The following is a 25,903-nucleotide window of genomic DNA, read 5'->3' as shown; positions in this document are numbered from 1 at the left end:
GTCTCACCGCATCGATGCAGAATCGTTTCATGCCGCATCGCGATGCATCGTAAAAACGATTATTTTTGACACGCCTAATAGCAGATAGCCAAACCAGTACTAAAACAGTTATTAGTAGAGGTAATGGTAAATTGAGAGTATATCGTCAATCTGAAAAGGGAGGTAAGGAGATGAATCTCTACGACTGATAACAGAGAACCCATGAAAAAGACCCCCGTTAGAGAAATCATCGTATTCAATAGGTGATACTCCCTTCACGTCCCTCTGACATTCGCTGTACTCTGAGAGGAATCGGGCTTCAACAATGCTGAGAAGCGCATATCAACGTAGAAATCTTAGCACAAACTTACTTCACCACCTCCATAGGAGGCAAAGTTTGTAAAACTGAATTGTGGGTGTGGTGAGGGGTGTATTTATAGGCATTTTGAGGTTTGGGAAACTTTGACCCTCCTGGTAGGATTGTATATCCCATATGTCACTAGCTCATGGACTCTTACCAATTACATGAAAGAAATAGGAGTCTCTGGTCTTGTAATAAAATCTGACTAAACCCAAGCCTGTAGAGTTCCTTCTTTAGTGGCAGGTCAAGAGCTGGAGTTGCCAATGATTCCCTTTTAAAGACCGGATCCACCACGCTCTCTATATTATCTTTGCAGGCCTGAACATTCTTAAAGGGTGCCAGATTTCCGTTGGTGTGCAACATTAAGAGCATGGGAATAGGAGCTTTTGCATCTTCCAGCCCAGTTTTATGATCCATTGTCCCATTCAGATGATCACTCACAGAGTGGAGCGGTTCATTCAGATGATCATTCACAGTGGAGTGGTTCACTCTGGAGAGCCAAAGCGCCATCTTTATCTTGCAGGTAATTAGGACTTTATCTATTGACTGGCATTTTAGCCAATTAGTACTGTGTTAGAATCCACGGGGGTGAGCTCAATGTTACCTATATAGCTCACATGAACTAGCACTCCCCTGTTGTGAAAAGCTAATACAAAACATGTGATCAAGGGGTTGTCTTTGGTGACTTAGGGCTAGATTTATCAAAGGCTAGGCGAACTCTGTATGTGCTTCGCCTGTAACTGCGCACCAGACGTAACTTTGCGCAGGCGAGCTGGGGCGTAATAATGATAAATTTTGTCTGTCGGAAAAAGCATTTACTCCCTATTTATCACAGAACATCCCTATTAATATTTACGCCGCCATGTTTTCATTATTAAAAAAGCTTTTTTTAGGTAACTATTTAGCTTATATTTATATTATATAATGTTTCTGTGCTGTTTTTGCCATGTTGAAAATTTAAGATCTCAAAAATAAATATATAAATATATATCGATATATATATATATATATATATATATATAAAAAGAAATTCCTGAGGAGGAAAAACCTAAGAGGATGCGCTAGGAACACAGGTTATCAAAGTAGGACCTAACACTTTATGATTGGGTTTGTACCCGTATGCATAAATAAATATAAACAGCACAGTGTTTGGTATGTGTGAAAAATTAATAATAATGAGGAAAAAAAAAAAAAATTGTGAGTAAAACAAGTGCTCAAGACAATTTGTGTATAATATTAGTGATACATTGAAATAATCAGATATCACAGATAAACAATGATATTTGTGGCGATGAGTAAAATATATAAAAAGTACAGTACTTATCAATGTCCCAAAAAATGCTGTGATGTAAAAAATAAGTGTCCAATCCTAATATGTGAACGGTGATGTGTTCAGGTGTTTGGCGTGCTCCTCTTGTGTCCCGCGGTGCGATGGGTCAGGGTGTCTAGAATGGAAGATAAACAAGGGGCGCCAACATAGTGTGAATCGTTAAAACAACAAATATAAAAGTGATGTGCAAAAAACTACTCACAAGGAAAGTGGCACCTTAAATGAATAAGGTGCGATAAAGCAGGCTGACATTCAAATTCCAGCAGTCAGTACGCTGGAGATCTCACCCAGAGGACCTGTGGAATCCAGATAGGCGTCTAGAAAGTAGCACCCACGTTTTTTAGGGCCAATGGCCGGACCAGGTGAGCTGCAAGCTGATAGGTGTTCTCCTGCTGCACTCACGCCACCGAGACTTTTCTCCTAAACTGACAGTGTCAGTGTATGAAAGGTTCCGTGATAAAAGTCCTGTTTCAAAAACAAGTGGATCGTGGAAGGAGGCAAAAATACTGGGTCGTGGTATAAAACAAACAGTATTTATTTTGCAACGCGTTTCTCAGTCTATTCCAGACCGTTTCATCAGGCATAATCATAGTTAACAATAGAGATCTATTTAAACCCACAGTGACCCGGAATTGAAACAAAGGTCAACTCTATTAACAATGTTGCAATTGCAAAAACATTTAACTTTTGATACATTGTATAAATTGGTTTGAACAATTGTGACCGCACAGATAACACTTAAATAAAAAGTACATAAAAAAATCCTATTCACAATTACCAAATATATCTGGAAAAAAATATATCATAGTAAACTGGACATATATTAACATGTGTGTATATGTATATCTCATCTCCTGGTTGGATTCGAACCCAGGACCTAATGTGTGCTAGGCAATGGATAAATCAAAAGGCTACCTTTATGTCTTATTTAAATTTCTTGCAAAAAGGATTAGTATTGATACAAAATGTATAAATTGATCTACATGTCTCACAATGTCTAGAAGATAATCTTATTTGGTCTTTTTAATAAATGACTCTAATTTTTAAAACCAAACTAAAAGGAATTTTCTTATAAATATAAAACTAAAAAAGAAATGTTTGTGACAAATGCTTACTATAAATAAGTGACATATAAAAATTATAAAAAATATATGTGTATATAACATAATTTATGTAAGAACTTACCTGATAAATTCATTTCTTTCATATTAGCAAGAGTCCATGAGCTAGTGACGTATGGGATATACATTCCTACCTACCAGGAGGGGCAAAGTTTCCCAAACCTCAAAATGCCTATAAATACACCCCTCACCACACCCACAATTCAGTTTAACGAATAGCCAAGAAGTGGGGTGATAAAAAAGTGCGAAAGCATATAAAATAAGGAATTGGAATAATTGTGCTTTATACAAAATCAAAACCACCACAAAAAAAGGGCGGGCCTCATGGACTCTTGCTAATATGAAAGAAATGAATTTATCAGGTAAGTTCTTACATAAATTATGTTTTCTTTCATGTAATTAGCAAGAGTCCATGAGCTAGTGACGTATGGGATAATGACTACCCAAGATGTGGATCTTTCCACACAAGAGTCACTAGAGAGGGAGGGATAAAATAAAGACAGCCAATTCCTGCTGAAAATAATCCACACCCAAAATAAAGTTTAACGAAAAACATAAGCAGAAGATTCAAACTGAAACCGCTGCCTGAAGTACTTTTCTACCAAAAACTGCTTCAGAAGAAGAAAATACATCAAAATGGTAGAATTTAGTAAAAGTATGCAAAGAGGACCAAGTTGCTGCTTTGCAAATCTGGTCAACCGAAGCTTCATTCCTAAACGCCCAGGAAGTAGAAACTGACCTAGTAGAATGAGCTGTAATCCTTTGAGGCGGAGATTTACCCGACTCAACATAGGCAAGATGAATTAAAGATTTCAACCAAGATGCCAAAGAAATAGCAGAAGCTTTCTGGCCTTTTCTAGAACCGGAAAAGATAACAAATAAACTAGAAGTCTTTCGGAAAGACTTAGTAGCTTCAACATAATATTTCAAAGCTCTAACAACATCCAAAGAATGCAACGATTTCTCCTTAGAATTCTTAGGATTAGGACATAATGAAGGAACCACAATTTCTCTACTAATGTTGTTGGAATTCACAACTTTAGGTAAAAATTCAAAAGAAGTTCGCAACACCGCCTTATCCTGATGAAAAATCAGAAAAGGAGACTCACAAGAAAGAGCAGATAATTCAGAAACTCTTCTGGCAGAAGAGATGGCCAAAAGAAACAAAACTTTCCAAGAAAGTAATTTAATGTCCAATGAATGCATAGGTTCAAACAGAGGAGCTTGAAGAGCTCCCAGAACCAAATTCAAACTCCAAGGAGGAGAAATTGACTTAATGACAGGTTTTATACGAACCAAAGCTTGTACAAAACAATGAATATCAGGAAGAATAGCAATCTTCCTGTGAAAAAGAAGAGAAAGAGCAGAGATTTGTCCTTTCAAAGAACTTGCGGACAAACCCTTATCTAAACCATCCTGAAGAAACTGTAAAATTCTCGGTATTCTAAAAGAATGCCAGGAAAAATGATGAGAAAGACACCAAGAAATATAAGTCTTCCAGACTCTATAATATATCTCTTGAGATACAGATTTACGAGCCTGTAACATAGTATTAATCACAGAGTCAGAGAAACCTCTTTGACCAAGAATCAAGCGTTCAATCTCCATACCTTTAAATTTAAGGATTTCAGATCCCGATGGAAAAAAGGACCTTGTGACAGAAGGTCTGGTCTTAACGGAAGAGTCCACGGTTGGCAAGAGGCCATCCGGACAAGATCCGCATACCAAAACCTGTGAGGCCATGCCGGAGCTACCAGCAGAACAAACGAGCATTCCTTCAGAATCTTGGAGATTACTCTTGGAAGAAGAACTAGAGGCGGAAAGATATAGGCAGGATGATACTTCCAAGGAAGTGATAATGCATCCACTGCCTCCGCCTGAGGATCCCGGGATCTGGACAGATACCTGGGAAGTTTCTTGTTTAGATGGGACGCCATCAGATCTATTTCTGGAAGTTCCCACATTTGAACAATCTAAAGAAATACCTCTGGGTGAAGAGACCATTCGCCCGGATGCAACGTTTGGCGACTGAGATAATCCGCTTCCCAATTGTCTACACCTGGGATATGAACCGCAGAGATTAGACAGGAGCTGGATTCCGCCCAAACCAAAATTCGAGATACTTCTTTCATAGCCAGAGGACTGTGAGTCCCTCCTTGATGATTGATGTATGCCACAGTTGTGACATTGTCTGTCTGAAAACAAATGAACGATTCTCTCTTCAGAAGAGGCCAAAACTGAAGAGCTCTGAAAATTGCACGGAGTTCCAAAATATTGATCGGTAATCTCACCCCAAACTCCTTGTGCCGTCAGAGATCCCCACACAGCTCCCCAACCTGTGAGACTTGCATCTGTTGAAATTACAGTCCAGGTTGGAAGCACAAAAGAAGCCCCCTGAATTAAACGATGGTGATCTGTCCACCATGTTAGAGAGTGTCGAACAATCGGTTTTAAAGATATTAATTGAGATATCTTCGTGTAATCCTTGCACCATTGCTTCAGCATACAGAGCTGAAGAGGTCGCATGTGAAAACGAGCAAAGGGGATCGCGTCCGATGGATGCAGCAGTCATAAGACCTAGAATTTCCATGCATAAGGCTACCGAAGGGAATGATTGTGACTGAAGGTTTCGACAAGCTGCAATCAATTTTAGACGTCTCTTGTCTGTTAAAGACAGAGTCATGGACACTGAATCCATCTGGAAACCCAGAAAGGTTACCCTTGTCTGAGGAATCAAAGAACTTTTTGGTAAATTGATCCTCCAACCATGATCTTGAAGAAACAACACAAGTCGATTCGTATGAGATTCTGCTAAATGTAAAGACTGAGCAAGTACCAAGATATCGTCCAAATAAGGAAATACCACAATACCCTGTTCTCTGATTACAGACAGAAGGGCACCGAGAACCTTTGTAAAAATTCTTGGAGCTGTAGCTAGGCCAAACGGCAGAGCCACAAACTGGTAATGCTTGTCCAGAAAAGAGAATCTCAGGAACTGATAATGATCTGGATGAATCGGAATATGCAGATATGCATTCCTGTAAATCTATTGTGGACATATAATTCCCTTGCTGAACAAAAGGTAAGATAGTCCTTACAGTTACCATCTTGAACGTTGGTATCCTTACATAACGATTCAATATTTTTAGATCCAGAACTGGTCTGAAAGAATTCTCCTTCTTTGGTACAATGAAGAGATTTGAATAAAACCCCATCCCCTGTTCCGGAACTGGAACTGGCATAATTACTCCAGTCAACTCTAGATCTGAAACACATTTCAGAAATGCTTGAGCTTTTACTGGATTTACTGGGACACGGGAAAGAAAAAATCTCTTTGCAGGAGGTCTCATCTTGAAACCAATTCTGTACCCTTCTGAAACAATGCTCTGAATCCAAAGATTGTGAACAAAATTGATCCAAATATCCTTGAAAAAACGTAACCTACCCCTACCAGCTGAGCTGGAATGAGGGCCGCACCTTCATGTGGACTTAGAAGCAGGCTTTGCCTTTCTAGCTGGCTTGGATTTATTCCAGACTGGAGATGGTTTCCAAACTGAAACTGCTCCTGAGGATGAAGGATCAGGCTTTTGTTCTTTGTTGAAACGAAAGGAACGAAAACGATTATTAGCTCTGTTTTTACCTTTAGATTTTTTATCCTGTGGTAAAAAAGTTCCTTTCCCACCAGTAACAGTTGAAATAATGGAATCCAACTGAGAACCAAATAATTTGTTACCCTGGAAAGAAATGGAAAGTAAAGTTGATTTAGAAGCCATATCAGCATTCCAAGTTTTAAGCCATAAAGCTCTTCTAGCTAAAATAGCTAGAGACATAAACCTGACATCAACTCTGATAATATCAAAAATGGCATCACAGATAAAATTATTAGCATGCTGAAGAAGAATAATAATATCATGAGAATCACGATGTGTTACTTGTTGCGCTAAAGTTTCCAACCAAAAAGTTGAAGCTGCAGCAACATCAGCCAAAGATATAGCAGGTCTAAGAAGATTACCTGAACACAGATAAGCTTTTCTTAGAAAGGATTCAATTTTCCTATCTAGAGGATCCTTAAACGAAGTACCATCTGACGTAGGAATAGTAGTACGTTTAGCAAGGGTAGAAATAGCCCCATCAACTTTAGGGATCTTGTCCCAAAATTCTAATCTGTCAGACGGCACAGGATATAATTGCTTAAAACGTTTAGAAGGAGTAAATGAATTACCCAAATTATCCCAATCTTTGGAAATTACTGCAGAAATAGCATTAGGAACAGGAAAAACTTCTGGAATAACCACAGGAGCTTTAAATACCTTATCTAAACGTTTAGAATTAGTATCAAGAGGACCAGAATCCTCTATTTCTAAAGCAATTAGTACTTCTTTAAGTAAAGAACGAATAAATTCCATTTTAAATAAATATGAAGATTTATCAGCATCAACCTCTGAGACAGAATCCTCTGAACCAGAGGAATCATCAGAATCAGAATGATGATGTTCATTTAAAAATTCATCTGTAGGGAGAGAAGTTTTAAAAGATTTTTTACGTTTACTAGAAGGAGAAATAACAGACATAGCCTTCTTTATGGATTCAGAAACAAAATCTCTTATATTATCAGGAACATTCTGCACCTTAGATGTTGAAGGAACTGCAACAGGCAATGGTACTTTACTAAAGGAAATATTATCTGCTTTAACAAGTTTGTCATGACAATCAATACAAACAACAGCTGGAGGAATAGCTACCAAAAGTTTACAGCAGATACACTTAGCTTTGGTAGATTCAGCACTAGACAGCGATTTTCCTGTAGTATCTTCTGACTCAGATGCAACGTGAGACATCTTGCAATATGTAAGAGAAAAAAACAACATATATATAAAGCAAAATTTATCAAATTCCTTAAATGACAGTTTCAGGAATGGGAAAAAATGCCAAAGAACAAGCTTCTAGCAACCAGAAGCAATAAAAAATGAGACTTAAATAATGTGGAGACAAAAGCGACGCCCATATTTTTTCGCGCCAAATAAGACGCCCACATTATTTGGCGCCTAAATGCTTTTGGCGCCAAAAATGACGCCACATCCGGAACGCCGACATTTTTGGCGCAAAATAACGTCAAAAAATGACGCAACTTCCGGCGACACGTATGACGCCGGAAACGGAAATAGATTTTTTGCGCCAAAAAAGTCAGCGCCAAGAATGACGCAATAAAATGAAGCATTTTCAGCCCCCGCGAGCCTAACAGCCCACAGGGAAGAGTCAAATTTTTGAAGGTAAGAAAAAATGATTAAATCAAATGCATTATCCCAAATATGAAACTGACTGTCTGAAAATAAGGAAAGTTGAACATTCTGAGTCAAGGCAAATAAATGTTTGAATACATATATTTAGAACTTTATAAACAAAGTGCCCAACCATAGCTTAGAGTGTCACAGAAAATAAGATTTACTTACCCCAGGACACTCATCTACATGTTTGTAGAAAGCCAAACCAGTACTGAAACGAGAATCAGCAGAGGTAATGGTATATATAAGAGTATATCGTCGATCTGAAAAGGGAGGTAAGAGATGAATCTCTACGACCGATAACAGAGAACCTATGAAATAGACCCCGTAGAAGGAGATCACTGCATTCAAATAGGCAATACTCTCCTCACATTCCTCTGACATTCACTGCACGCTGAGAGGAAAACCGGGCTCCAACTTGGTGCGGAGCGCATATCAACGTAGAATCTAGCAAACTTACTTCACCACCTCCATCGGAGGCAAAGTTTGTAAAACTGAATTGTGGGTGTGGTGAGGGGTGTATTTATAGGCATTTTGAGGTTTGGGAAACTTTGCCCCTCCTGGTAGGTAGGAATGTATATCCCATACGTCACTAGCTCATGGACTCTTGCTAATTACATGAAAGAAATATATTTTATGGCTCCACTGGACTCGAACTTGGGACCTTCTGTATGTTAAGCGAGCATGAAATTGATATGGCTATCTTGAAGGCCTATTTTTATGTTATATATTGGAGCAGAAATATGTTAGGAATTATGTTATTAATAATATGTATATATATATATATTTGGGACTCCACTGGACTCGAACTTGGGGCCTTCTGTATGTTAGGCGAACATGAAATTGGTAAGGCTATCTTGAAAGTTTATGTTATATATTGGGGCAAAAATATATTAGGAATTATGTTATTAATTGTTTCCAATCATATACAACAACCAAAAAGACTAAAAAGTGTATCCAGAATGTATATAAACAATTGTAGGTGTATGTGTTGATGAATAATCAAACATTCAAAAAGATGAAATGTGCAAAATAGTGTATCATAAAAAATAATATAATATGAAACTATATAGGTGTTTGGACTATTAGGTTTAGAACCGGATAGACAAGTGCATACATATACACAACTATGTGGGCATGCTCGTCATGGGCATATACACATAAATATAAGTGTATGGAAATATAACATATTCTATATGTGTCTAAATTGCATTAATGCAATATATTATTGAAGACTGACAAAGAAGAGAAAAAGAAATAAGAGAGATATAATGTAGTGGTATCGACGTATGGTAGTGTTTGTTAATGTATATAAAAAAATATAAGAAAATATGATGTACTAGACCCTAAAAGCTAAATCTCATGTTAGATACAAATGTAACCTGTATAATAGTAATAATTTATGTGAAGGCTGCCAAATCTACATTGGCATTTAAGCCTAATGGATGCAAGGTTTTGAGTTTATGTATCCAATATGTTTCTAATTGCCTGAGTTTAATCAGACGATCATAATCTGTGGAAGGTGGTACATGATCAATAGGGATAATTTTATAGATATCTGAACTCCCGTTGTGTATCGTTTCACAATGGTTGGGGACACTATGGTTGGTTTTAGTTTTTTTTACAATTTTTACAATTTCGATGATGTTCACCCCAACGGGTACGGAGATTTCTAATAGTGCGCCCTACATACTGGACGCCACAAATACAATTAAGGAGATACACTATATATTTAGATTCGCAATTGAGACGATGTGTGATTTGATAAGTTAAACCAGTAATATTGGATTTAAAAGATTTTTGTGAAATTGTAAATTTACACATGTTGCAACCTCTTTTGCCACATTTAAATGATCCATGGGAAGCTAAAAAGTTTAAAGTTTTGGTTTGTTTATTGGACCGAAATTGGCAATGTTTTACTCTTTTACTGGGGGCTAATTGATTCCTTAAAGTGGGAGCTCGTCTATATACAATTTTGGGTTTTTCACCGACTATATCTTTAAGGAAAGGATCCTTTTGGATTATGTTCCAATGTTTATGTAGTATGTTTCGAATTTTGTAGTGGTTGTTATTGTATTGTGTAATGAAAAGTGGTTCACAAACAACGTTGTTTGTGGATTTCTTTTTGGTTTGATTGTTGGTGCTATTTTGGACTTTTTCAAAGATTAATTCTCTATCTAGATTGCGTACTTTTTTAAGACATTGATTTAGTAGATCTATAGGATAACCTTTGTCTACAAAGCGTTGGTAAAGAACCTTGCTTTGAATGTCAAAAGATTCTAAATTGTAGCAATTCCTGCGTATTCTCTTAAATTGGCTCTATGGGATGTTTCTTTTCCACCCTATATGGTGGTTACTAAAAAAGTCTAGACAGCTGTTGCTATCGACTTTTTTGAAAAAGGTTTGAGAAATAATGTTACCTTGATTATCCCAACTTAGTAATAGATCCAAGAATTCTATTGAAGATTTTTGTATATTAGCTGTGAAGGTTAAACCCATCTGATTCTGATTTAAGTGTTCTATTAGTGTGTTAGCTAGCTCGTGGTTCCCTCTCAAAATAAAAATCAGGTCATCTATATAGTGGCCATAGTATACCAGGTTCGCCCAAAAGCTTGAGGAATAAATATATCGGTCTTCAAAGATTCCCATAAACAAATTTGCAAAGCTCGGGGTGAACCTGGTACCCATGGCCGTCCCCTTGACCTGCAGAAAAAATCTATCTTGAATAATTATTTTATTTTTCAAGATAGATTTTTTCTACAGGTCAAGGGGACGGCCATGGGTACCAGGTTCGCCCCGAGCTTTGCAAATTTGTTTATGGGAATCTTTGAAGACCGATATATTTATTCCTCAAGCTTTTGGGCGAACCTGGTATACTATGGCCGCTATATAGATTACCTGATTTTTATTTTGAGAGGGAACCACGAGCTAGCTAACACACTAATAGAACACTTAAATCAGAATCAGATGGGTTTAACCTTCACAGCTAATATACAAAAATCTTCAATAGAATTCTTGGATCTATTACTAAGTTGGGATAATCAAGGTAACATAATTTCTCAAATCTTTTTCAAAAAAGTCGATAGCAACAGCTATCTAGACTTTTCTAGTAACCACCATATAGGGTGGAAAAGAAACATCCCATACAGCCAATTTAAGAGAATACGCAGGAATTGCTCCAATTTAGAATCTTTTGACATTCAAAGCAAGGTTCTTTACCAATGCTTTGTAGACAAAGGTTATCCTATAGATCTACTAAATCAATGTCTTAAAAAAGCACGCAATCTAGATAGAGAATTAATCTTTGAAAAAGTCCAAAATAGCACCAACAATCAAACCAAAAAGAAATCCACAAACAACGTTGTTTGTGAACCACTTTTCATTACACAATACAATAACAACCACTACAAAATTCGAAACATACTACATAAACATTGGAACATTATCCAAAAGGATCCTTGCCTTAAAGATATAGTCGGTGAAAAACCCAAAATTGTATATAGACGAGCTCCCACTTTAAGGAATCAATTAGCCCCCAGTAAAAGAGTAAAACATTGCCAATTTCGGTCCAATAAACAAACCAAAACTTTAAACTTTTTAGCTTCCCATGGATCATTTAAAGGTGGCAAAAGAGGTTGCAACATGTGCAAATTTACAATTTCACAAAAATCTTTTAAATCCAATATTACTGGTTTAACTTATCAAATCACACATCGTCTCAATTGCGAATCTAAATATATAGTGTATCTCCTTAAATGTATTTGTGGCGTCCAGTATGTAGGGCGCACTATTAGAAATCTCCGTACCCGTTGGGGTGAACATCATCGAAATTGTAAAAATTGTAAAAAAACTAAAACCAACCATAGTGTCCCCAACCATTGTGAAACGATACACGACGGGAGTTCAGATATCTATAAAATTATCCCTATTGATCATGTACCACCTTCCACAGATTATGATCGTCTGATTAAACTCAGGCAATTAGAAACATATTGGATACATAAACTCAAAACCTTGTATCCATTAGGCTTAAATGCTGTATCCATTAGGCTTAAATGCCAATGTAGATTTGGCAGCCTTCACATAAATTATTACTTTTATACAGGTTACATTTGTATCTAACATGAGATTTAGCTTTTAGGGTCTAGTACATCATATTTTCTTATATTTTTTGCTATAGATTAACAAACACTACCATACGTCGATACCACTACATTATATCTCTCTTATTTCTTTTTCTCTTCTTTGTCAGTCTTCAATAATATATTGCATTAATGCAATTTAGACACATATAGAATATGTTATATTTCCATACACTTATATTTATGTGTATATGCCCATGACGAGCATGTCCACATAGTTGTGTATATGTATGCACTTGTCTATCCGGTTCTAAACCTAGTAGTCCAAGCACCTATATAGTTTCATATTATATTATATTTTACATACCTGATTTATATTATTTTTTATGATACACCATTTTGCACATTTCATCTTTTTGAATGTTTGATTATTCATCAACACATACACCTACAATTGTTTATATACATTCTGGATACACTTTTTAGTCTATTTGGTTGTTGTATATGATTGGAAACAGTTAATAACATAATTCCTAATATATTTTTGCCCCAATATATAACAAACTTTCAAGATAGCCTTACCAATTTCATGTTCGCCTAACATACAGAAGGTCCCAAGTTCGAGTCCAGTGGAGTCCCAAATATATATACAAATATATATATACATATATTATTAATAACATAATTCCTAACATATTTCTGCTCTAATATATAACATAAAAATAGGCCTTCAAGATAGCCATATCAATTTCATGCTCGCTTAACATACAGAAGGTCCCAAGTTCGAGTCCAGTGGAGCCATAAAATATATATATACACATACAATTTTTATATGTCACTTATTTATAGTAAGCATTTGTCACAAACATTTCTTTTTTAGTTTTATATTTATAAGAAAATTCCTTTTAGTTTGGTTTTAAAAATTAGAGTCATTTATTAAAAAGACCAAATAAGATTATCTTCTAGACATTGTGAGACATGTAGATCAATTTATACATTTTGTATCAATACTAATCCTTTTTGCAAGAAATTTAAATAAGACATAAAGGTAGCCTTTTGATTTATCCATTGCCTAGCACACATTAGGTCCTGGGTTCGAATACAACCAGGAGATAAGATATACATATACACACATGTTAATATATGTCCAGTTTACTATGATATATTTTTTTCCAGATATATTTGGTAATTGTGAATAGGATTTTTTTATGTACTTTTTATTTAAGTGTTATCTGTGCGGTCACAATTGTTCAAACCAATTTATACAATGTATCAAAAGTTAAATGTTTTTGCAATTGCAACATTGTTAATAGAGTTGACCTTTTGTTTCAATTCCGGGTCACTGTGGGTTTAAATAGATCTCTATTGTTAACTATGATTATGCCTGATGAAACGGTCTGGAATAGACTGAGAAACGCGTTGCAAAATAAATACTGTTTGTTTTATACCACGACCCGGTATTTTTGCTTCTTTCCACGATCCACTTGTTTTTGAAACAGGACTTTTACCACGGAACCTTTCATACACTGACACTGTCAGTTTTGGAGAAAAGTCTCGGTGGCGTGAGTGCAGCAGGAGAACACCTATCAGCTTGCAGCTCACCTTGTCCGGCCATTGGCCCTAAAAAACGTGGGTGCTACTTTCTAGATGCCTATCTGGATTCCACAGGTCCTCTGGGTGAGACCTCCAGCGTACTGACTGCTGGAATTCGAATGCCAGCCTGCTTTATCGCACCTTATTCATTTAAGGTGCCACTTTCCTTGTGAGTAGTTTTTTGCACTTTTATATTTGTTGTTTTAACGATTCACACTACGTTGGCGCCCCTTGTTTATCTTCTATATATATATATATATATATATATATAACTGTTGGTACCCATATATGTCTGTGGAAGAGCACATTTCTGGCAATAACAGTCTCTTCTTGGCGCTGAGCCTTTGAAAAATTAGTTAAAAGAAGAAAGTACTGCATCACAAGATGTAAAAGCATGTATTATAATGGTGTTCGCTTCAGTCTGTATGGCGGAATATGCAACACACAATTGAAGCAGAAATTTCAGTTGCCTATCGGCGCAAAACAATGATAAATAAGAAACTGGGCATATTTGTAGGTCGGGCTGTTAAATTACGCCTATTACTAATTTATATTGTTGCACTCGGGACGCGCCATGCGCTTAGGCGAATGCACGCATAGTGCGAAGAAGTTTCTTTCAGATTTGCGCAATTATAGGCGCAGAGTGCTTTGATGAATATGACTATCAGTTCGTATGCGCTATTTTGGACGGAATTAAAGGAGAATGGATTTGATAAATCTACCCCTTAGAAACAGACCAGTTTTCCATTTTCTTACCGTTTCTGCAGTGTTTGTGTTTAGCTGCAATTTTCTTTTTACTTATTTACTGTACCCAAACATATTATATACCGTTTTTCTCGCCATTAAATGGACTTTCTAAAGACACCATTATTTTTATCATATCATATAATTTACTATAAATTGTTTTACAAAACAGAATTTATGCTTACCTGATAAATTACTTTCTCCAACGGTGTGTCCGGTCCACGGCGTCATCCTTACTTGTGGGATATTCTCTTCCCCAACAGGAAATGGCAAAGAGTCCCAGCAAAGCTGGTCACATGATCCCTCCTAGGCTCCGCCCACCCCAGTCATTCGACCGACGGACAGGAGGAAATATATATAGGAGAAATCATATGATACCGTGATGACTGTAGTTAGAGAAAATAATTCATCAGACCTGATTAAAAAACCAGGGCGGGCCGTGGACCGGACACACCGTTGGAGAAAGTAATTTATCAGGTAAGCATAAATTCTGTTTTCTCCAACATTGGTGTGTCCGGTCCACGGCGTCATCCTTACTTGTGGGAACCAATACCAAAGCTTTAGGACACGGATGAAGGGAGGGAGCAAATCAGGTCACCTAAATGGAAGGCAGCACGGCTTGCAAAACCTTTCTCCCAAAAATAGCCTCCGAAGAAGCAAAAGTATCAAATTTGTAAAATTTGGCAAAAGTGTGCAGTGAAGACCAAGTCGCTGCCTTACATATCTGGTCAACAGAAGCCTCGTTCTTGAAGGCCCATGTGGAAGCCACAGCCCTAGTGGAGTGAGCTGTGATTCTTTCAGGAGGCTGCCGTCCGGCAGTCTCATAAGCCAATCAGATAATGCTTTTAAGCCAAAAGGAAAGAGAGGTAGAAGTCGCTTTTTGACCTCTCCTTTTACCAGAATAAACAACAAACAAGGAAGATGTTTGTCTGAAATCTTTAGTAGCCTCTAAATAGAATTTTAGAGCACGGACTACGTCCAAATTGTGTAACAAACGTTCCTTCTTTGAAACTGGATTCGGACACAAAGAAGGTACAACTATCTCCTGGTTAATATTTTTGTTGGAAACAACTTTCGGAAGAAAACCAGGCTTAGTACGCAAAACCACCTTATCTGCATGGAACACCAGATAGGGCGGAGAACACTGCAGAGCAGATAACTCTGAAACTCTTCTAGCAGAAGAAATTGCAACCAAAAACAAAACTTTCCAAGATAATAACTTAATATCTACGGAATGTAAGGGTTCAAACGGAACCCCTTGAACTGAAAGAACTAAATTTAGACTCCAGGGAGGAGTCAAAGGTCTGTAAACAGGCTTGATCCTAACCAGAGCCTGAACAAATGCTTGAACATCTGGCACAGCTGCCAGTCTTTTGTGAAGTAAAACAGATAAAGCAGAGATCTGTCCCTTCAGAGAACTTGCAGATAATCCTTTCTCCAAACCTTCTTGTAGAAAGGATAGAATCTTAGGAATTTTTATCTTGTTCCATGGGAATCCTTTAGATTCACACCAACAGATATATTTTTTCCATATTTTATGGTAAATTATTCTAGTTACAGGCTTTCTAGCCTGAATTAGAGTATCTATTACAGAATCTGAAAACCCACGCTTTGATAAAATCAAGCGTTCAATCTCCAAGCCGTCAGTTGGAGGGAAACCAGATTCGGATGTTCGAATGGACCCTCATCGCCAGGGAAGTCCTTGTTCCCCCCTGATGATTGATATATGCAACGGTCGTCATGTTGTCTGACTGAAACCTTATGAATTTCGCCTTTGCTAGTTGAGGCCAAGCTCTGAGAGCATTGAATATCGCTCTCAGTTCCAGAATGTTTATCGGGAGAAGAGACTCTTCCCGAGACCATAGACCCTGAGCTTTCAGGGATTCCCAGACCGCGCACCAGCCCACTAGGCTGGCGTCGGTCGTGACAATGACCCCCTCTGGTCTGCGGAAGCTCATTCCCTGTGACAGATTGTCCAGGGTCAGCCACCAACGGAGTGAATCTCTGGTCTTTTGATCTACTTGAATCGTCGGAGACAAGTCTGTATAATCCCCATTCCACTGTCTGAGCATGCACAGTTGTAATGGTCTTAGATGAATTCGTGCAAAAGGAACTATGTCTATTGTTGCAACCATCAATCCTATTACTTCCATGCACTGCGCTATGGAAGGATGAGGAACAGAATGAAGTACTTGACAAGAGCTTAGAAGTTTTGATTTTCTGACCTCTGTCAGAAAAATCCTCATTTCTAAGGAATCTATTATTGTTCCCAAGAAGGGAACTCTTGTTGACGGGGACAGAGAACTTTTTTCTTTGTTCACCTTCCATCCGTGAGATCTGAGAAAGGCTAGGACGATGTCCGTATGAGCCTTTGCTTTTGACAGGGACGACGCTTGAATCAGGATGTCGTCCAAGTAAGGTACTACTGCAATGCCCCTTGGTCTTAGAACCGCTAGAAGGGACCCTAGTACCTTTGTGAAAATCCTTGGAGCAGTGGCTAATCCAAATGGAAGTGCCACAAACTGGTAATGCTTGTCCAGAAAAGCGAACCTTAGGAACTGATGATGTTCCTTGTGGATAGGAATATGTAGGTACGCATCCTTTAAATCCACGGTAGTCATAAATTGATTTTCCTGGATAGTAGGTAGGATCGTTCGAATAGTTTCCATTTTGAACGATGGTACCCTGAGAAATTTGTTTAGGATCTTTAGATCCAAAATTGGTCTGAATGTTCCCTCTTTTTTGGGAACTATGAACAGATTGGAATAAAATCCCATTCCTTGTTCTCTTATTGGAACTGGATGTATCACTCCCATCTTTAACAGGTCTTCTACACAATGTAAGAATGCCTGTCTCTTTATTTGGTTTGAAGATAATTGAGACCTGTGGAACCTTCCCCTAAGGGGTAGTTCCTTGAATTCCAGGAGATAACCTTGAGAAACTATTTCTAGCGCCCAAGGATCCTGAACATCTCTTGCCCAAGCCTGAGCAAAGAGAGAAAGTCTAGCAGAAGAAATTGCAACCAAAAACAAAACTTTCCAAGATAATAACTTAATATCTACGGAATGTAAGGGTTCAAACGGAACCCCTTGAAGAACTGAAAGAACTAAATTTAGACTCCAGGGAGGAGTCAAAGGTCTGTAAACAGGATTGATCCTAACCAGAGCCTGAACAAATGCTTGAACATCTGGCACAGCTGCTAGTCTTTTGTGAAGTAAAACAGATAAAGCAGAGATCTGTCCCTTCAGAGAACTTGCAGATAATCCTTTCTCCAAACCTTCTTGTAGAAAGGATAGAATCTTAGGAATTTTTATCTTGTTCCATGGGAATCCTTTAGATTCACACCAACAGATATATTTTTTCCATATTTTATGGTAAATTATTCTAGTTACAGGCTTTCTAGCCTGAATTAGAGTATCTATTACAGAATCTGAAAACCCACGCTTTGATAAAATCAAGCGTTCAATCTCCAAGCCGTCAGTTGGAGGGAAACCAGATTCGGATGTTCGAATGGACCCTCATCGCCAGGGAAGTCCTTGTTCCCCCCTGATGATTGATATATGCAACGGTCGTCATGTTGTCTGACTGAAACCTTATGAATTTCGCCTTTGCTAGTTGAGGCCAAGCTCTGAGAGCATTGAATATCGCTCTCAGTTCCAGAATGTTTATCGGGAGAAGAGACTCTTCCCGAGACCATAGACCCTGAGCTTTCAGGGATTCCCAGACCGCGCACCAGCCCACTAGGCTGGCGTCGGTCGTGACAATGACCCACTCTGGTCTGCGGAAGCTCATTCCCTGTGACAGATTGTCCAGGGTCAGCCACCAACGGAGTGAATCTCTGGTCTTTTGATCTACTTGAATCGTCGGAGACAAGTCTGTATAATCCCCATTCCACTGTCTGAGCATGCACAGTTGTAATGGTCTTAGATGAATTCGTGCAAAAGGAACTATGTCTATTGTTGCAACCATCAATCCTATTACTTCCATGCACTGCGCTATGGAAGGACGAGGAACAGAATGAAGTACTTGACAAGAGCTTAGAAGTTTTGATTTTCTGACCTCTGTCAGAAAAATCCTCATTTCTAAGGAATCTATTATTGTTCCCAAGAAGGGAACTCTTGTTGACGGGGACAGAGAACTTTTTTCTTTGTTCACCTTCCATCCGTGAGATCTGAGAAAGGCTAGGACGATGTCCGTATGAGCCTTTGCTTTTGACAGGGACGACGCTTGAATCAGGATGTCGTCCAAGTAAGGTACTACTGCAATGCCCCTTGGTCTTAGAACCGCTAGAAGGGACCCTAGTACCTTTGTGAAAATCCTTGGAGCAGTGGCTAATCCAAATGGAAGTGCCACAAACTGGTAATGCTTGTCCAGAAAAGCGAACCTTAGGAACTGATGATGTTCCTTGTGGATAGGAATATGTAGGTACGCATCCTTTAAATCCACGGTAGTCATAAATTGATTTTCCTGGATAGTAGGTAGGATCGTTCGAATAGTTTCCATTTTGAACGATGGTACCCTGAGAAATTTGTTTAGGATCTTTAGATCCAAAATTGGTCTGAATGTTCCCTCTTTTTTGGGAACTATGAACAGATTGGAATAAAATCCCATTCCTTGTTCTCTTATTGGAACTGGATGTATCACTCCCATCTTTAACAGGTCTTCTACACAATGTAAGAATGCCTGTCTCTTTATTTGGTTTGAAGATAATTGAGACCTGTGGAACCTTCCCCTTGGGGGTAGTTCCTTGAATTCCAGGAGATAACCTTGAGAAACTATTTCTAGCGCCCAAGGATCCTGAACATCTCTTGCCCAAGCCTGAGCAAAGAGAGAAAGTCTGCCCCCCACTAGATCCGGTCCCGGATCGGGGGCTATCCCTTCATGCTGTTTTGGTAGCAGTGGTAGGCTTCTCGGCCTGCTTACCCTTGTTCCAGCCTTGCATTGGTTTCCAGGCTGGTTTGGGTTGTGAAGTATTACCCTCTTGCTTAGAGGATACAGAATTAGAGACTGGTCCGTTTCTGCGAAAGGGACGAAAATTAGGCTTATTATTAGCCTTAAAAGACCTATCCTGTGGGAGGGCGTGGCCCTTTCCCCCAGTGATGTCTGAAATAATCTCTTTCAAATCAGGTCCAAATAATGTTTTACCTTTGAAAGGAATGTTAAGCAATTTTGTCTTGGAAGACACATCCGCTGACCAAGACTTTAGCCAAAGCCACAACAGCAAACCCTGAATTTTTCGCCGCTAATCTAGCTAATTGCAAAGCAGCATCTAAAACAAAAGAGTTAGCCAATTTAAGTGCTTGAACTCTGTCCATAACCTCCTCATACGAAGATTCTTTACTGAGCGATTTTTCTAGTTCCTCGAACCAGAAACACGCTGCCGTAGTGACAGGAACAATGCATGAAATTGGTTGTAGAAGGTAACCTTGCTGTACAAAAATCTTTTTAAGCAAACCCTCTAATTTCTTATCAATAGGATCTTTGAAAGCACAACTATCTTCGATAGGAATAGTAGTGCGTTTGTTTAGAGTAGAAACCGCCCCCTCGACCTTGGGGACTGTCTGCCATAAGTCCTTTCTGGGGTCGACTATAGGAAATAATTTCTTAAATATAGGGGGGGAACAAAAGGTATGCCGGGCCTTTCCCACTCTTTATTTACTATGTCCGCCACCCGCTTGGGTATAGGAAAAGCGTCGGGGGGCACCGGAACCTCTAGGAACTTGTCCATCTTACATAATTTCTCTGGAATGACCAAATTGTCACAATCATCCAGAGTAGATAACACCTCCTTAAGTAGTGCGCGGAGATGTTCTAATTTAAATTTAAATGTCACAACATCAGGTTCAGCTTGATGAGAAATTTTTCCTGAATCTGAAATTTCTCCATCAGACAAAACCTCCCTCATGGCCCCTTGAGATTGGTGTGAGGGTATGTCAGAACAGTTATCATCAGCGTCCTCTTGCTCTTCAGTGTTTAAAACAGAGCAATCGCGCTTTCTCTGATAAGTAGGCATTTTGGAAAAAAGATTTGCTATGGAGTTATCCATTACAGCCATTAATTGTTGCATGGTAATAAGTATTGGCGCACTAGATGTACTAGGGGCCTCCTGTGTGGGCATAACTGGTGTAGACACAGTAGGGGATGATGTAGTATCATGTTTACTCCCCTCATTTGAGGAATCATCTTGGGCAATATCATTATCTGTTGCATTACTGTCCTTACTTTGTTTGGACACTATGGCACAATTATCACATAAATTTAAATGGGGAGACACATTGGCTTTCATACATATAGAACATAGCTTATCTGATGGTACAGACATGTTAAACAGGCTTAAACTTGTCAACAAAGCACAAAAAAACGTTTTAAAATAAAACCGTTACTGTCACTTTAAATTTCAAACTGAAAACACTTTATTACTGAATATGTGAAAAAGTATGAAGGAATTGTTCAAAATTCACCAAAATTTCACCACAGTGTCTTAAAGCATTAAAAGTATTGCACACCAAATTTCAGAGCTTTAACCCTTAAATTAACGGAACCGGAGCCGTTTTTACATTTAACCCCTATACAGTCCCAGAATGAGGCTCTGTCTATAACTAGAAAGGCCCCCATCTGAAAAAGGTGTCCAACACAGTGCCTGCCGTTTTTCTAAACGTTCCCCAAGATTATAATACCAATAATTAGTTAGAATCTGCATAATATGCCTAGTAAAGCAATTGTTTTAGCCCAGAAAAATGTCTACCAGTTTTTAAGCCCTTTTTGAAGCCCTTTATTCTTTTATGTTTAACTAAGAAAATGGCTTACCGGTCCCCATGAGGGGAAATGACAGCCTTCCAGCATTACATGGTCTTGTTAGAAATATGGCTAGTCATACCTTAAGCAGAAAAAACTGCTAACTGTTTCCCCCAACTCAAGTTACTTCATCTCAACAGTCCTGTGTGGAAACAGCAATCGATTTTAGTTACTGTCTGCTAAAATCATCTTCCTCTTACAAACAGAAATCTTCATCCTTTTCTGTTTCAGAGTAAATAGTACATACCAGCACTATTTTAAAATAACAAACACTTGATAGAAGAATAAAACTACATTTAAACACCAAAAAACTCTTAACCATCTCCGTGGAGATGTTGCCTGTGCAACGGCAAAGAGAATGACTGGGGTGGGCGGAGCCTAGGAGGGATCATGTGACCAGCTTTGCTGGGACTCTTTGCCATTTCCTGTTGGGGAAGAGAATATCCCACAAGTAAGGATGACGCCGTGGACCGGACACACCAATGTTGGAGAAAATATGATGAAAAAAAAATTGAAAAACGCACTTTTTCTAACTTTGACCCCCAAAATCGGTTACACATCTACAACCACCGAAAAACACCCATGATAAATAGTTTCTAAATTTTGTCCTGAGTTTAGAAATGCCCAATGTTTACATGTTCTTTGCTTTTTTTTGCAAGTTATAGGGCAATAAGTACAATAAGTAGCGCTTTGCTATTTCCAAACAATTTCTTTTTTCAAAATTAGCGATAGTTACATTGTAACACTTATATCTGTCAGGAATCCCTGAATAACCCTTCACATGTATATATATTTTTTTAGTAGACAACCCAAAGTATTGATCTAGGCCCATTTTGGCATTGCTTTTTGGTAATTAGAAGGCCACTAAATACCGCTGCACACCACACTTGTATTATGCCCAGTAGTGAAAGGGTTAATTAGGTAGCTTGTAGGGTTAATTTTAGCTTTAGTGTAGAGATCAGCCTTCCATCTGACACATCCCACCCCCTGATTCCTCCCTGACCCCTCTCAAACAGCTCTCTTCCCTCCCCCCACCCCCCAAAGGTCACCTTCATCTTAAGTACTGGCAGAAAATCTGCCAGTATAAAAATAAGGTGTTTTTTTATTATTATATATTTTCTGCAGTGTAGGATCCCCCTTACCACCCAACCTCCCTGAGCCCCCCCCAAACAGCTCTCTAACCCTCCCCCCTCTACCTATTTGCCATCATCTTAGGTACTTGCAGCTGTCTGCCAGCACCCAGTTTGCTCTAAATTATTGTATAAAAAAAACCCAAAAACTTTTTTCCCCCATAGTGTATCTGCCCCCCTCATTAGCATACCCCCTCCCAGATCCCTTTCCAGACATGGATCCCACATAGGATCCCCCTCTCCTCCTTGCCCCTTCTCCCTGCCGTGATATAGCGTGGCGTAGAGGTCCCACCCTCTCTCGCCCCCTTCACGCCCCTTCCTGCCTCCACCAGGGATAGGTCGCCCACCCACCTCCCTCCAAGCCCTCCCACGCCACCAACAATCGGCACCATCGCTGGTTGCTAACTATTGCACAATACCTCAATATCGAGGCATCGCTGCAATAGCCTGAAAACGGCTGGAAGCGATCACGATCGCTTCCAGCACTTAAAACCCCTGAGGACATACCAGGCACGTCCTTGGTCGTTAATGACCGTTTTTTGTAGGACATACCTGGTACGTCCTTGGTCGTTAAGGGGTTAATATAACCATGTTTTTGTGCAAATCTGGGGAATGGATAGTAAAGGCATTATCTATCTTTTTAAACAATAACAATTTTTGTGTTTACTGTCCCTCTAAACATTTTTCTTTCTAGTTTTTGAGCATTTAATGGGAAATCTCAGATATCTTAATTTCAGACCATTAATGCCAGTAGCTTCTGTAGATAAAAACATGTCTAATAAGTTCATGTTCCCTAAGCTTTTGTATACCAATGCAAAATTTAAAAAATGGCTTATCTCTGCATGGAGAAACTATTTTTTAATTATTAAAGCCTATGTTCAACTTCAAAAATCTGAAACTCTATGGGAAGCAGCTAAAGTAGTTCTACAAGGGGAAATCAAAGCATATGTTTGTAAGTGTAGAAATATAAATAAAAGAACTGTAAATTTCCAATCATGTTAAAAACGGTTTTAATTCCTATATTGCAAACCCAGTTAAAGAACGCTGGGATAAATATATGGGGGTGAAGAAAGAATGGGAAGTCTTATATCAACCATTAATAATTTTAGAGTGCAAGCGCGTTTTAGCCAGCTGTTTAAAAATTTAAAAAACAAAATTTATGCTTACCTGATAAATTTATTTCTCTTGTGGGGTATCCAGTCCACGGATTCATCCATTACTTGTGGGATATTCTCCTTCCCAACAGGAAGCTGCAAGAGGATGTGAAAAAGGGTAACCCAGACGTGGACTCCTTGCTCAGTGTGCTTAGAGGAATACTGCTACACCTCACTGACGAGGCCCAATGAAGGCCGAAACGATCGTCTGGGGTTGCTGTGTTCCTTGTTCAGAGAGGAGTTGCCTGGTATTTCGGCGCTGGACTGGCCGTAATGGGAGGGGTCAGACTGATATACTACAGGAGAATTCTACTCTGTGAAAAGCATTACTGGGCTAAAGGAAGTTGCACCCAGGTGGTGAATCGCCATAGAACAGGCTAACAATGATATTGAGCTGGTTGTTCGTTCCTGTGAGTGCATTTCTCTCTAGTCTCCCTATATATATATATATATATATTTATATATTTATATATATATATATATATATATATATATATAGATATCCAAAATTCCAGATCTTACCCACAAGTGGAAAACTGCCTGGGTGCAACTTTAAACAACAAATAGTAGCCAAAATGAAGTGCACTCTGTGAAACTCTGTGCACTCTGTGAAAGACCTGAGAGTGCACTTCATTTTGGCTACTATATATATATATATATATATATATATATATATATATATATATATATATTTATTTATTTATTTATATATTATATATATAGTTTTTTTTTTTTTTTTAAGAGATTGTTTCTTCTTCTCGGTTGTTCGCTTCAATTAAATTTTATTCATGAATTCACAAATACTGGCGGTCCCCACTGTGTATTACATTTTTAGGTTTTGACATATTAACATTGATCATACTTAATTTTAACATATATGGGTAACCTGAGGTATTTTATGTACAAGCCCCGGTATTATAGGGATCATTTAATTTTTTAATGTTTTGCCTCCTATCAAATCGGAGTATTTTTATTATTTTCCTCATTTAGTTGTTTTTTCCTCCTATCACATCGGAGTATTTTTATTATTTTTCTCATTTAGTTGTTTTTCCCGTTACTTGCAACAAGTTAGAAACATTCGTTAATGTATTAATACTCTAACATAGTGTCTAAGCCTAGTACTATTGGTTTAAAATCTGACGGTTCCAATTTATTTGTAAATTCACTATCAAATTTTATTCGAAGTATAGATCAAATCTGTTGTTTTTTGTGTGCATATATTTCTCGTACCAAATGAATTATTGATGAAATGTCAAAGATATTCTTATGTGTATATTTTATATTTATATTTGTTTCAGATGTGTGTTTCATGTAGTGATAGCGCTGATGCGGACTGTCTGTGTATTATACATTTATCAGCCAATCCCAAGATCCCCAATAAACTGGAGCCAATGATGTGCCGCAAAGTGTTGGAGGTGTGTCAAGCCCGGGACTTTTAAAAAGCATCAGCGGTGTACTCTTTTCTACTACTCTTGAGAAAGTCAGGACGTTGCCTGACAAAACGTGTAGAGACTCTCCTTTTGGCTCTACCACGTCCCTGGTCACACCGGGTTCTCACGTTGGCGTATACCCTGATCAGGCGCAGTTTCCTGTGGAGGTTCCGGAAGTCCCTCAGATGAGCGCAAGGATAGGGTGACAGATTTCAGACCCATCGTAACCGGTTAAGAACTTTGTGATGTGGTGATTGTGCATGTTAATGTTTAACATTTTGTACGTGCGATTTATTGCGCTTTTTATTTGTGTTCAAATTAAACAATATTACTCTTAGAGTGGGATGTGCTCTGTTCTCTTTTGTATTTCTACAGTTTGTTCTTAGGAGCAGGAGCACAGCCCTGACATCCGTACCAGAGCAGCACACACGTATTCAACTATTGTTTTTATTATAGCTTCCTACGACTGATTTTATTTATACATTCACTTGGACTGTTTTGACTGTTTACCTCATTTATATATATGTACTCATTTGGCGGAGACACCTGAATTTCCCATATATTGGTATTAAATATTGAAAGAGCATTTTTTTGCTCATTACAAAATTATCTTAAATTACTATTTATGCCAATAAGTGGAGAAGCGCAGCTTTATTGTATGTTCTTTGTTTTATCCCATTCCTCTGCAATAATCTCTGACACACGGTCTCTCACAGGAAATACTTCCACAGTGGAAAGAACATCACAAACTTTTTAGGGTTGACAGCGACAGAAGCGTCAGTCGTCCAAAGTAGCCAGAACCTGCTTTAGTAGTAAGAAGAAGTGTTCAAGCTTAAATCTGAAGTTTACCTCTTCAGAATCAGATAAGGGATTTATACTGTCAGAATCTAAGATTTCACCCT

At 38.3% G+C, this 25,903-nt stretch overlaps 1 long non-coding RNA gene across 1 annotated transcript; it reads left to right on the top strand.

Moving 5' to 3' along the window:
- Positions 1-355: 355 nt before the first annotated feature.
- Positions 356-25,340, top strand: LOC128656061 (uncharacterized). Its single transcript, XR_008401967.1, has 2 exons — positions 356-863; positions 24,870-25,340. It is a non-coding gene; the product is annotated as an uncharacterized LOC128656061 (long non-coding RNA).
- The last annotated feature ends 563 nt before the right edge of the window (positions 25,341-25,903 follow it).

The sequence above is a fragment of the Bombina bombina genome, chromosome 4, assembly GCF_027579735.1.
Source record: "Bombina bombina isolate aBomBom1 chromosome 4, aBomBom1.pri, whole genome shotgun sequence".
NCBI lineage: Eukaryota > Metazoa > Chordata > Amphibia > Anura > Bombinatoridae > Bombina > Bombina bombina.
This window is presented reverse-complemented; position numbering and strand designations above follow the sequence as displayed.